Raw genomic sequence first — 14,093 nt, 5'->3', positions numbered from 1 at the left:
CCACCACCACCACCGCTGCAACCGATCCCACCCCTTCTCACCACCACCACTGCCACTGATCCCACCCCCCACCACCACCCTTGCTGCCATTGATCCCACCCCCCTCACCACAACCACCGCTGCCACTGATCCCACCCCCCCTCACCACCACCGCTGCCACTGATCCCACCCCCCTTACCACCACCGCTGCCAATGATCCCATCCCACCCCTACCGCTGCCAATGATCCCATCCCACCACCACCCCTGCTGCCACTGATTCCAACCCCCTTCACCACCACCACTAATTCCATCCCTCTCCTCACCACGGCTGCCACTCATCCCTCCCCCTTCACCACCACCACTGCCACTCATCCCATCCCACCACCACCACCACTGCTGCCATCCATCCCACCACCACCACCGCTGCCACTGATCCCATCCCACCACCAACCCTGCTGCCATTGATCCCAACCCTCCTCTCCACCACTGCTGCCATCCATCCCACCACCATCGCCACTGATCCCATCACACCCCTACTGCTGCCACTGATCCCATCCCACCCCTACCGCTGCCAATGATCCCATCCCACCACCACCCCTGCTGCCATTGATCCTAACCCCCCTCACTACCACCACCGCTGCCACTATTCCCACCCCCTCACCACCACCGCTGCCACTCATCCCACCCCCTTCACCACCACCACTCATTCCATCCCACCACCGCTGCCACTCATCCCATCCCACCACCACCGCTGCCACCCACCCCACCACCACCGCTGCCACTCATCACATCACACCCCTACCGCTGCCACTGATCCCATCCCACCCTACCACTGCCACTGATTCCATCCCACCCCTACTGCTGCCACTGATCCCATACCACCAGCACCGCTGCCACTCACTCCTTCCCACCACCACCGCTGCCACTCATTCCATACCACCACTGCTGCCACTCATTCCACACCACCACCACTGCCACTCATCCCATACTATCCCCCCACCACTACCACCACAGCTGCCACTCATCCCATCCTATCTACCCGCCCCACCCCCAATGCCACTCATCCCATACTAACCCACTACCACTACTACCACAGCTGCCACTGACCCATTCCATCCTCCCATCACTACTACCACTGCTGAGACTTATTCTAACTCCATGTTCCAGGGGGCCCATGCCTCAGCCCTGTACGCATGGATAGGCGGGGCGGCTGGGCAGCATATAAAGGAACGAATCCCCTCTCCGCTGCAGGAAGAACATGGAGGGGATATGTTCCTCTATATGCTGCCCCCACCGCTACTCCTATCCAGGTTTACAGGAGTGATGCATAGGGCTGGGTCCCCCCGGGGGTCAGGGGGGCCCTTCATAGTTTTGAGGCCCTAAAAGTTCTAGTTAGGCCTCTGCCCTGAATAATTTAAATACGTAACTAGGTTTTTAATTTCCAGCTTAAGAACATCTTTTAATAAATAGTCTAAGCAGAGCTCAAGACATACAAGGAAGGAAAGAGAAAAATAATAAAGGAAGAAAAGTGGGAAAGAAGGAAGGAAGGAAGTCATTACAAAGCCACAATCATATTTAGTTAGAGTCCAATGAAGATAAGCAGTCTCTACACTTAGCTGTTCTGATTGGGATCTCTGGACTTTTGCTAAAGTAAATTTGTTTTATCTATTAAAAAGTAATTTGGATGTTGGACTCGCTAGGCAGTGGTAAGACAAGCAAAATGATAAGGAACTAGGATGAGCAGTATTAAAAAGGTATGGAGAGGGAAAAAAAAACATTGTCATGGTAACATTAATCTAGTGATCTCCCAGGAGCAGGAGAAAGCTGGAGTGATGGGGGAATTTACAAGATGCAATGACCTATACGCAACCTTGCAAAACGCTACCAGAAACCATTTTCCATGACATCACAGTCCAAAAATAAAATGGCACAGCACAGGTGCCCCTGTTCAAAATTCCCTCCTCCCCCTTCCAGGTTAGACCTCTAACAGAGGACAAATGATGTTAGATGGAATTGTTGATAGTAACTGAAAGATAAATGACTGAGATATACTGTACCTCTACATGCATGATGTGTGATCCAGTTGGTTAAATTATTGACGTCTACGTTGGTTTTCCCCATTTTTTTGGTATCCCAAAATTTGAGACAGGCAAAAACAAAATAAATTTGCTCCTATGGAAATTTGATTTATTATTTTGTGTTAGAGGTACTCATTTTGTATTTATGTTTTAAAGTGGAATTTTGTGCAGATAAAAAACAAAAAAACACCATTTGATACACTATCAAAAAATTAACACTAAGCATTAAAAATCATTACGTGTATTTTTCAAATCAACCATTTTAAGTACATACATGTAACTCAGTATCTTCTTCTTGTAATCCCCTGTACAGTAGAGCTCAATCTGAGCTGTGATTGGACAGCCTGTACTAGGAATCAGGTGTGCTAACAAGGAGTTTGCTGACAGGAGGTGAAAGCAAAGCAAGTCTGCTGCTTCTATATCATTGACCAATCACTAGCAGGGGTCAACAGGCAATCAAATGTAGCTGTATTGCCTACTCTTTAAGAAGTAAACAGTTCCTTTAAATATATGAATTTCTACAATGTTTTTCTCTGTACGCCTTTAAAAAAAATAAATTAAATTTATCTGGTAAAAAAAAAAAAAACTGTAAGCAGGCCGGTCTTTATTGCAGAAGAGGCTTGCTATGTCTGTGGTAACAAACACTTATCTGCCAACTTGCCATCTTCTATTAAATGTACACTGAAAGTCGCATGTGCAGCTCAGCATGCAGTCCCGGCACACTCTGGCTGTGTCAGAATGACGGACTTCTGTGCACATGCACAGGATGACGTCATTTCCCCACTGGTCAATCTAGAGTTCCAAAACCCAGCATCCAGAAGAAGCCGGGTAGGAGATGACAATGGCCAGGGAGGGATGTAATTGCTGCATCACTGGATGGTGGAGCTTAGCTTTTTTGGGGGTTTACGTCATGTTTAAATTTAGCTGTAAACGGCACTGATTAACCATTTTGCAAGAATAAGTCTTTTCAGGTGTCTGGATTGTTAAAAAGTGAGATGGGAGAGAAAGACTACCAGACAAACCTTAACCGCTTACCGACCAACCGCCATAGTGAGATGGGAGAGAAAGACTACCAGACAAACCTTAACCGCTTACCGACCAACCGCCATAGTGAGATGGGAGAGAAAGACTACCAGACAAACCTTAACCGCTTACCGACCAGCAGCCATAGTTTTATTGCAGCAGGACGGCTCTGTTACACAAAACGACGTACATGTACGTCGCTTCGCGTAGCAGTCAGTGTGGGGGCATGCGCATACGCCAATTTTCTAGAGGGAGCGCCAATCAGTGGGTCCGGCGGCCACGATACCCACTGGGCACCTGCGATCGCTCCCCGTTGAGACAGAACAGCGGTCTGCCGATGTAAACACAGCAGATCGCTGCTCTGTGAGTGATGAACACAGGGATCCTGTGTTCCTCTTATTTAGGAACACAGGTCTCTGTTCATCGTGAGCCCATCCCACACACAGTTAGAAAACACCCCCAAGGCCCACATGTAACCCTTTGATCGCCTCTGATGTGAACCCCCTTCTCTGCCAGTGTCATTAGTACAGTAACATTGCATATTTTTAGCACAGATTATTGTAGTAATGTCACTGGTCCCCTCAAAAGTGTCAAAAATGTCAGTTAGGTGTCCGATCTGTCCGCCACAATGTCGAAGTCCCGTTAAAAATAGCTGATCGCCGCCATTACTAGTAATAAATAAATAAATACATAAAAATGCCATAAATCTTTCCCCTAGTTTGTAGATGCAATAACTTTTACACAAACCAATCAATACACACTTATTGGGATTTTTTTTACCAAAAATATGTAGCAGAATACATATTGGCCTAAAATTATTAAAAAGTTAGATTTTTTTTACATTTTTTTTATTGGGAATGTTTTATAGCAGAAAGTAAGAAATATTTTTTTTTTTCAGAATTGTCGCTATTTTTTTGTTTATAGCGCAAAAAATAAACATTGCAGAGGTGTTCAAATACCACCAAAAGAAAGCTCTATTTGTGGGGAAAAAAGGACATCAATTTTATTTGGGTACAGTGTCGCACGACCGCGCAATTGTCAGTTAAAATAACGCAGTGCCATATCGCAAAAAATGGCCTGGTCATTAAGGGGGTAAACCCTTCCGGTCCTTAAGTGGTTAAACCAAACCCAAGGACCTGACCTAAATATAAAAATAAAGTAAAAACACAGGAAAACAAAAATACTGCAAACCATACAGTTTTCTGTGTTTCACGTGTGCATTAATCATGGTTGCCTTCAAGTAGAACCAACACAAATAACCACACTTGTGCTAATTTGTTCGTAACCATAGTCAGAAATATAGCAGTAGCTTATCACAAGTAATTGGGACTTATTCTGTAATGTTGATGACATTTCCCTTCTCATCCAAGTAGCTTCCTTAGCTCTAATGAGTGTCAGCAACATACCCCAACATTTATAGCCACATGAGTAACTCAGCCCCCTTAATCTAATTGTCATGGAATATTGCCAAGTAACATGTTTATTGTCTAAGATCATGATGGGAAGTGTTAAAGGGGTGAAAGTTTGTAAATCTGCCTTGTTCCGGTTACTTATTGCAGTCACCATGGTGCCACAACATCTTGGACAGGTGTTAATTGTTCAAGTTACATTACTGAAGGTGTAAATTATTGTCAGACCTCCAGGTTAAATACAATAATTTTACTTATCACCATTAAGTATATTATGTCCTGGAGAAATTAAAACTTTCACAAAGTCACGTGACATACTGATTTGTTCTTCTAGTATCTAACTCCGGCATCTAATTTTCTGCTTACTAAGATCTCTCATAACAATTGTCGAGATTAGGTTCACACTGATGCGATGCGGGAAGGCTGCGAATTCGCAGCCTGTTCCCGCATCGCACACGCACCCCAGGCAGTTCACACTGCCATATGCGATCCGCTGGGGGTGTCAATGTAATCTTAACGACACCCCCAGTTTGATCGCATATCGCAGTGCGATCGTGAAGTTCGCACAGGATCGGATCGCACAAGTGTGAACCGCTGTGCGATCCGATCCTGATGCGGCAGCAAAAATGCCTCCTGTGCGTGTTTGCTGCGGGTGCGATGCGAATTTAGCCATAGAAACTGTATGGCTAAACTCGCACCGCACAGCTGATCGCATGTCATGTCGGAGCAGTGCGCTCCGACATGACATGCGAACCCGGCACTCGCAGTAGTGTGAACCGGGGCTAAATCCTACAGCAAAATGTAACATATTTGTGTTAGTAAATATCAGCCATTCTTAACCAGAGTTCTATGGAACCCAAGGGTTCCTCCAGAAGTTACTAAGGGTTCCTTGATCTGTGGCTAGCTAACCTTCCTATGGTGCCTTCATAGCTCCCGGTCCATTGCTACTTGGCAGAACCAGTAGCATGGCACCAATGATCTTTCCAGCTAACTGTAAGCTTGGCATTCTGACCAGCACTGTAAGGAGTAATTTCTTCCATTGACTACCAATATAATGGGCATTTTCCCCTGATGGACTAATCTTAGCAGGGGTTCCTGAACACCTGACAATTATTTCACGGTTCATCTGGGGTGAACAGATTGAGAAATGCTTTTCTATATGGTATGTAACTAATCTAGAAATCTTCCTCGGTTTATTTGAAAAAAAAAAAAAAAATAGTTTTTTCAACCACAAAATGAATTTCCATATAGTGGAAAATCACCAAGTATTAAAATACTGTGATCTTATCAAACTAGACATAAATGTAAAATGGCCTGTGTCATCCAAAGTCCTGAAGAAAATGAAAATAATAGCATGGAATGGACATTAATTATTTCTGGCATGTGGGGCAAATTAATTAGAAGCATTATAATGAGCAGAGAAAAATAGGTCTACGACCAGATTGTTTTGATATCCTCAGGCAAAGATAACTGTATATATTCCTAGTTCCAAAAATAACATGTACCGGAATAAACTTGCATTTTATGAATGTTATGTACTTAAGTATTACCAAAATAAAATGTGAAAACTACAACAAAAGGATTGGTCAGTGTGTTTAACCACTTAAGCCCAGGAAGATTTTACCCCCTTCCTGACCAGGGGATTTTTTGCGATTTTTTACTGCGTGACTTTAACGGACAATTGTGTGGTCGTGCGACGCTGTACCTAAACGAATTTCACGTCCTTTTTTCCCCACAAATAGAGCTTTCTTTTGGTGGTATTTGATCACCTGTGCGATTTTTTGATCATGCGCTATAAACAAAAAAAGAGCGTAAATTTTGCAAAAATAACAATATTTTCACTTTTTTTATGAAATTCCCCCCCAAAAAAATCAAAATTTTTTAAAATTTTCGGCCAATTAGTTTTATGCTACATATGTTTGGTAAAAAAAGAAATTGCAAAAAGCGTATTTTGATTGGTTTGCGCAAAAGTTATCGCGTTTACTAACAAAGGAAACGATTTTTGTCATTTTTGCTGTTTTTTTTAACGAGTAATGGCGGCGATCTGCGATTTTTTTGCGGTACTGCGACATTGCGGCAGACAGATCGGACCCTTGACTGACATTTTTGACACTTTTGGGGGTACCAGTGACATTACTGCAGTAATCAGTGCTATATATATATATATGCACTGTTACTGTAAAAATTACACTGGCAGGTTAACTGTATTGGAGAAGGAGGGGTTAAGTGTGTCCTAGGGGCGTGATTCTAACTGTAGTGGGACAGGTCTCCTATTGTAAAAACAGAGATCAACAGTTCTACATAGTAGAACCGTCTGATCTCCATTTTTACACAGGGGAGAATGACAGGCGGCTTGTTTACATAAGCCGCCCGCCTTTCTCCTGCTCTACCGACGATCGTAGTGTGACCGGCGGACATCGGGTCCGCTGGTCACACTCCCGGACTCCTCTGTGAACGAGCCTCAGCGGGCGCGCGCCTCAGCGGGCGCGCGCTCGCCCGCTATTAGCTCAAAGCCCGGTGACAGGCGAGCGACGTAGATCTACGTCACTCTGCCTGGCCGGGGCTGACTGCAGCAGTAAATATACTGTGCGCAGTCGGCAACCGGTTAAATTTAAATTCTGGGAAAATTAAAAAAAAATCAAAAACCCCCTCAAATTCCACTAATAATCATTTTTATTTAACCTATCCTGTGCTCCCCCCAACATTGGAGCACACCTCTTCTCTCTGATGTTCCAACTTCTGGGTAGACCCTCAGCATCCTCACAATGCTGGACTGATGGTCCCTTATTGTATGTGATAACATCACAGTTGTGACTACTGGCCAGCACTCGAAGAGAAGGAGCTGAGGGGAACCAGGAACAAGGGACAAGGCTTTTACTGGTGCCTTAGGCAATAATGAGCGAGGGGCCCCACTGCAAGGATATTTTTGTTACTTTCCCAAGTTCAGCTTTAATTTTATATAAATAATACAAATGTTCACATATGATGATCATTCTCCGTAATGTTGTGGAAATTTGTGTTGACCAGTTATGTTCTTGAACTCCATTGCTTTTTATATTAAATCACATACAGTGTTCTCTGTTGGCAGCCCATGCAGACCATCAGGGAAATGACTTCTATCAGAAGAAACCCTGTGGGTTAGAATGGTGCAGTCACAGACAAATGTTAACATTCCTGTTAGAAAATAAAATGACAATTTTTTTTTTCTAATACAGGTTCATAAGCTGCCATTAGGAGACTGACAAGGCTTCTCTGAAGGAAAACACTTCTTTGTTTGTCCCCTTGATTCAAAACTAGCACCGCCTCCAAGCTTGCATGTATCAGAGAATTACATCTACCTGCAAGGAGTTCCAGGATATGAGGAATGAAAATTAGATTTTGTCGCCAGTGCAGTTTACTATTCCTGTACTTGGTCCTGTTCATGATTTAAATTTGTTCCAAAATTGAAATGTCCACAAGAACAAATATATACATAAGATTGTTGGTTCTACTGGTGGCAAAGTACTTAAACCAGTTTTAGACGTCTATGCACAGTTTCTCAATGGAAATGACACAGTGATGAGTAATTTGCTACTGCTTCTGTTTTGAAACTTTGATTAATTTACATATTTTTTAGTTATTTTTCACAAAACACAAAGCAAGGTCCACAAAGACATGGATGAGTGAGTTTGGGGTGGAGGAACTTGACTGGCCTGAACAGAGTCCTGACCTCAACCTGAAAGAACACCTTTGGGATGAATTTATTTCCCATATTATCTTCTTTATTTATTTCATTATTCATACTTATGTACCACATAATATAGACATAGGCGGGCACGCAATGTGTAAATAACTTTATATACACGGACTATTGTAGATGTATTATGTCTATTTCAATACTCAGGATAAATATCTTTCTAATACTATTCAACCAGTAACAAGCTATTTTTAAACATACATTTTTCATATATACGGATATAATGTTTATTTATTAATTTTGAAACAATACTATATCTCATTTGTAGTGTCTAATATATCATGTCTGTATTATGGATAAATGTCTTCAACAAATCAAAGCATTTTTCACCAATTATCCTATCCCACCCCATCTTCCATCTATTTCCTAGTCATCTTTCTCCACACACTTTGCTCCTCTTCTTTTTCCAAAAGGGAATCCTATGTGCGGTAGCCGACCCCGCCCCCTTTCTTTTTTCCATCCCCTGGGGCTGATCTTTTTCTTGTGGCCCCACCCGGCGCACCCGGGGGGAGACGTGACTGTGTTACGGGCCCCCCCGCTCCTTGGCCCCTCCTGCGGATGACGGCCGAATCTACTGGCCCCGCCCGCAGCTCAGGGACCAATCACTGCGTCGGCGCCGTTGAAACGCAGGCCGCACTTCCGCATCCGGGGGCGTGTCCTGCGTTCCATCGGCGGTGGATGCCATTGGCTGCACAGATGACGCCGGAGCGTGCTCGCGGCTCGCACTGCGCATGCTCCGGCGTCCTTCATGGGCATTTAAACGGCGGTGGATGCCAGACACAGCATCCGCCGCCGATGACTGCATACGTGACCTGCGATATACAAGGTAATCACCTGGGACCCCCCCACAAGCCATTTTCACCTTCCTTACCACTGGCTGACCCCAATAGAGAAAAAAAAACTTGTCATTTCAGGAATCTGATAAGGAAACCGACACTTGAAAAATTCTTGCTATTGAAACATCACCAGGTAACTTACCAGCTGGATCTATTTTAATTTAATTTATTTCCACCCTCTTACCCCTTATCTGCCCACTATGTGTAACATATATGCCATATCTCTGGTTCCCAGATGCACCTCTCAAACCTAGAGAAGAGAACCAAAACATGGATTAACTCATTCTATTTAGGGACAATACTCTGCTAATTTCGGAGAATCAGCAATACGACTCCTGGTCAGGAAATCCTCACGCAACAAATAAATTAAGGTATGAGTATTAAACACTCTCCCTGGTAGAATACTGTACGAGCCAACCCCAATGTATAATAGGATACACATATATGTATATATATGTATATATAATATATATTTTTCAGTTGACTCTACCAACCTACAACACCCCCTACCCCGTGACCTTCAACACAACAGGTACATCCTCTTAACCAGAAGTGTCAATACTTTTATTACAAGGTACCTCTCCTCTTACTTCCACACCTATCCTAAGAGCAGTTTAGTCATCCCTTTTAATACATCTTCAAATAATTCGATTCTCCTACATATACGTTTACACAGAGACACGTGCAGCCTCCTTTCAGGCATCCTCGCTGGGGCCACATTGGTGAAGATCCACACCCTCAGGGACCTAGGGGTGCATACTTCGGCACTAAGCACAGCGGAACCCCTCTTTTCTCTTACTTTTACCAGTAGTGACTCTCTTGTCACATTCCAAGCTACCTACAGGTATGAAACTTTTATATCCAGATTTCTTCTACAGGTATAACATCTAATACTTGAAATATACTGAAACTGACATAATTTGCTATGCAATTAATTTATACAATATCTACCATGTTATGCAGGAAATCACAAAACCTCCCCACTTCCCAGACCCCTGAAGAAAGGCCTGCGTGCCTGAAACGCGTCGGGTGGGAGGATTTCCTTCAAGAAACCAACATATACCTTTGAGTATATGCACCATTATTTCTTTCAACCATATATAGATCATCTGTGTTACCACATTATTTGTGTTCTCTGTATCATTTATGTAATATCTCAGATCCATTGAGATCTATTTTAAACTTGTTAATAATAAAAATATTTTTACTTTTATACATCTGTGGAAGTGTGCTTGCCGTTAAAGTCCCACACCCTAGGGGGACCCTCCATTTTTTTGGGATGAATTAGAGCGGAGACTGCGAGCAAGGCCTTCTCTCCAACATCAGTGCCTGATCTCACAAATGCGCTTCTGGAAGAATGGTCAAACATTTCCATAGACACACTCCTAAACCTTGTGGACAGTCTTCCCAGAAGAACTGAAGCTGGTGGCCAACTCAATATTGAATTCTACGGACTAAGACTGGGATGCCATTAGCCTCCCTGGCGGTATGATTAGGTCTGGAATTTTGTACCAAAAGCGGTACGATTTTTTGCATGGAAATTTGGTGTTATGTATTGTAGGCCTACAATTCTTAGTAATTACTTACTTAAACCTGACCAAACAAGACTCTAGTAGACATCCCAGATGTGATAACGTTTGAAAACACAAAATCATGAATTATAATCTAATAAATAATATAATTTTATTCAATAATGTAATAAATAATGAAATTTGTCAAACAAAGAAAATTCAATAAACATCCTGAGTGTATAAATTTTGAAACATGGGACTGCACAAAGTCCGACATCACAATCAGGACAATGGAACCGGATTTCTTTTCGGACTTTCTTTCCATTGCCATCTCTCTTTGAGCAGCAAACTATGCACATCCTGGTAGGTGCTGCCTTTTTTGCGGTTGGCGGGATGTAGTCCACAAAGTGACGACCAGTCAGGCGTTCTGGGTTGACAACGTCAACAGCACGACGTCCAGGTCTTTTCACAAATACTGATGGCGTCTTGTGGTTGACAAAAATCCACTCAGCCACCTTCCAGATAAACTTAGAATGAACAAGAGACTTGTCGCTCTTTGCAGGATATATGCCTTCCAAAGGCGTTGTTCCAGAAGATGTCTGAAGATCTTCTTATAATAATTTTTTTGCGGTTTGAGCATAGCCGGATAAAATGTCATTGCCTGATCGGCTGTTGACCCCTCCCATAGTTCTATTATAGTCTATCACTATGGCAGTGGAGGTATTGTGCACAGTACTCATGAGACACTTGTCCTCCTTGTCTCGCCATCGCATTGCCATCATCTTGCCCTTCTGCTAGGCAACCATTTCTCCAGTTTTTAGTTTTTTCTTGGCAAACATAGACAGCATGTCACATCGGTTAGGCCTAACGGCACCATATGCATCAGTCTTGTTTTGTAGCAAAACCTCATACACTTCCGGAGACGTGTAGAAATTGTTCGTGGTCACACAATATCCCTGGTTCAGCAATGGCTCCACCAGTGTATGTGGCCATCCCATAGCTGCTGTACCTGGGGTTGAACTTCGTGCCTTTACTGGTGTAAATGATCGAATTCCAGATGTACCCAGTGGATGAGTCGCAGAGCATGTAGGATTTGATGCCAAACCGCGCTCTTTTGGATGCAATGTACTGTATCCAGCTTAGGCGTCCCTTGTAGGCCATCAAACTTTCATCCACGCTGACGTCCCTTTCTGGCACTTAGGTCCGCTGGAAATTGGTCACAATAATTTGCCATACCTCCCAGATGTTTTTTAGTTTGGGCGCAGGATGCGTGGCCTCATCAAATTATTCATTGTCGTGAAGTGGAAATACTTCATGATGAGGGAAAACCGGTATTCTGACATCACGGTGCCAAAAAATGGAGTGGCCAGTACCTTTTTGGTGGTCCAGTACCATTTCTGGAATGGTTTCCCCACCACCCCCTGAAGAATGATGAGTCCAAGAAGCTGCCAGATGTCCTCTTTGGTCACTGGTTCCCACGTTTTGCTTCTGGAAAACCTGGCATGCAACGTAGCGAATTGCTGCTCTTAGTAGCGATTTATCTCCGTGACAATTTTTTCAATTATCTCCTCAGTGAGGAATAATTGCAGGTATGCCAGAGGGTTGTTACGCTCAACATCTACCTTTATCCCAGGTGATCCAGTGAACGGGAATCTTGGGGGCGCTACCTGGTCCGTATCAAAGTCAATAGTGCGCACATCGCTGAGGTCAGGTGAAGGATGATCGCCGTTGTCACTTGCCAGATCATTGTTAGTGTCAAATGACAAATCTCCCCACGACTCACTATCGCTCAGTTCTGCGAGCACCCCCGTGTAGTTGTCGCTGCCGCTGTCACCCAACTGGACTTTTTTGATGCCATGTTATATTTTATGGGCACAAATGACAGTAAAATGGCAGGCAAAGGGGCACTGTACTGTATCAGGTGTCATATCTGAGGTAATACAGTGTAATCCTCTCAGATTACAAAGTATCACCTCTTTTATTTATGTTTATACTTTTGAATTTCCTGCCCAGTTCCGCTTCCGTGCACCGCCGCTGCTCGCAGGGAACGGAACCAGGAAGTCAGATGCCGGCCGGCGATCACAGCGAAGGACATTGCTGGAGCTACAGCTCTGTAATGTTACCCCAAGCATGACTCGGGGTTACCACTCCTGGCAGTGAGAATGAACCCTGAGTAACGCTCGGGGATACCGCCAAGGAGGTTAAAGATCATGTACGTGTAAAAGCAGGTGTCCCAATACTTTTGATAATATAATGTATATTTGCATAGGGGAATCTGAATATTGGAGGAGCGGAAGATTTTTGACCTTGGTGCAAAAAGGAACGTTTATAATTTTAGGTGTATAAGGCAAGTAAGCACAGTAAGGTGCATGGAGCGACTCTTTGTTGGAGATTGGGACTTGATGCACATCTCACAGGGATTCAAGGAATGTACAAAAAAAGGAATGTGCAAAACGGGGATCAGTCATCATATTGGGGGACTTCAATTATCCCGACATTGACTGGGAAGAGGGGACAGCACACTCACAGAAGGCCCGTCTATTCATGGAAACCTTACAGGATAATTACATGTCACAGTTGGTGGATTCTCCGACTAGAGAAAAGGCAGTCCTGGATCTATTGATCACTAATGACCCAGACCTAATCTCGGAGGTAGGAGTCCAGGACTACCTGGGCTCTAGCGATCACAGGATGATCACATTTAGTGTAAATAACAATATAACAAGGCAAGTGGGGAACATAAGAACCCTAAACTTCAGAAGGGCAAACTTTCCAAAATTGTACTCATTGATGGAAAGGGTAAACTGGGACCAAACCTTGGGATCACTGACCACAGAGGAAAAATGGGAATGCTTTAGGAACATATTAAGCAAATGCATCTTGCAGTGCATTCCTATGGGAAATAAATTTAGAAAAGACAAAGCCAAACCTGGCTGGCTAAACCGTAGCGTTAAAAAACTTATTAGGGGAAAAAAATTGGCCTTCAAGAAATATAAATCAGAGGGGACAGTATCGGCTTTCGAGCAATACAAGGAGGCAAATAAGAAAAGTAAACACGAAATCAAGATGGCTAAAATCAACTTTGAGAGACAAATAGCGGAGGATAGTAAAAAACCCCCAAAGAAATTCTTTAAATATATCAACAGCAAAAAAACTAGGGCAGATCATATTGCACACATAATTAATGATGATGGGAGGATGGTTACAGAGGACACTGAAAAAGCAACAGTGCTGAATGCTTTTTTCTCGTCAGTCTTTACACAGGAAACGGAGGGGTACACTGACCATGACTGCATGGTTAGTAGTAATACACAGGACTTGCCACTATGGCTATCAGAGGGTGAAATCCGGGAAAGACTGGATAAACTTAACACAAACAAATCACCAGGCCCGGATGGCGTACATCCGAGAGTACTCAAGGAACTCAGTAAGGTTATATCTAGACCACTGTTCCTGATCTTTGCTGAGAGTATTAGGACAGGAGATATACCAGGGGATTGGAGGAAAGCTAATGTGATTC

General features: G+C 43.6%; 1 protein-coding gene across 2 annotated transcripts in view; it reads right to left on the bottom strand.

The window, feature by feature from the left end:
* RAB3C (RAB3C, member RAS oncogene family) overlaps window positions 1–14,093 on the bottom strand; it is a 277,904-nt gene that overhangs the window by 83,731 nt on the left and 180,080 nt on the right. The gene's annotated exons all lie outside the window — the stretch shown is intronic.

This window comes from Pelophylax lessonae (genome assembly GCF_965119305.1).
Source record: "Pelophylax lessonae genome assembly, chromosome: 1".
Lineage (NCBI taxonomy): Eukaryota > Metazoa > Chordata > Amphibia > Anura > Ranidae > Pelophylax > Pelophylax lessonae.
This window is presented reverse-complemented; position numbering and strand designations above follow the sequence as displayed.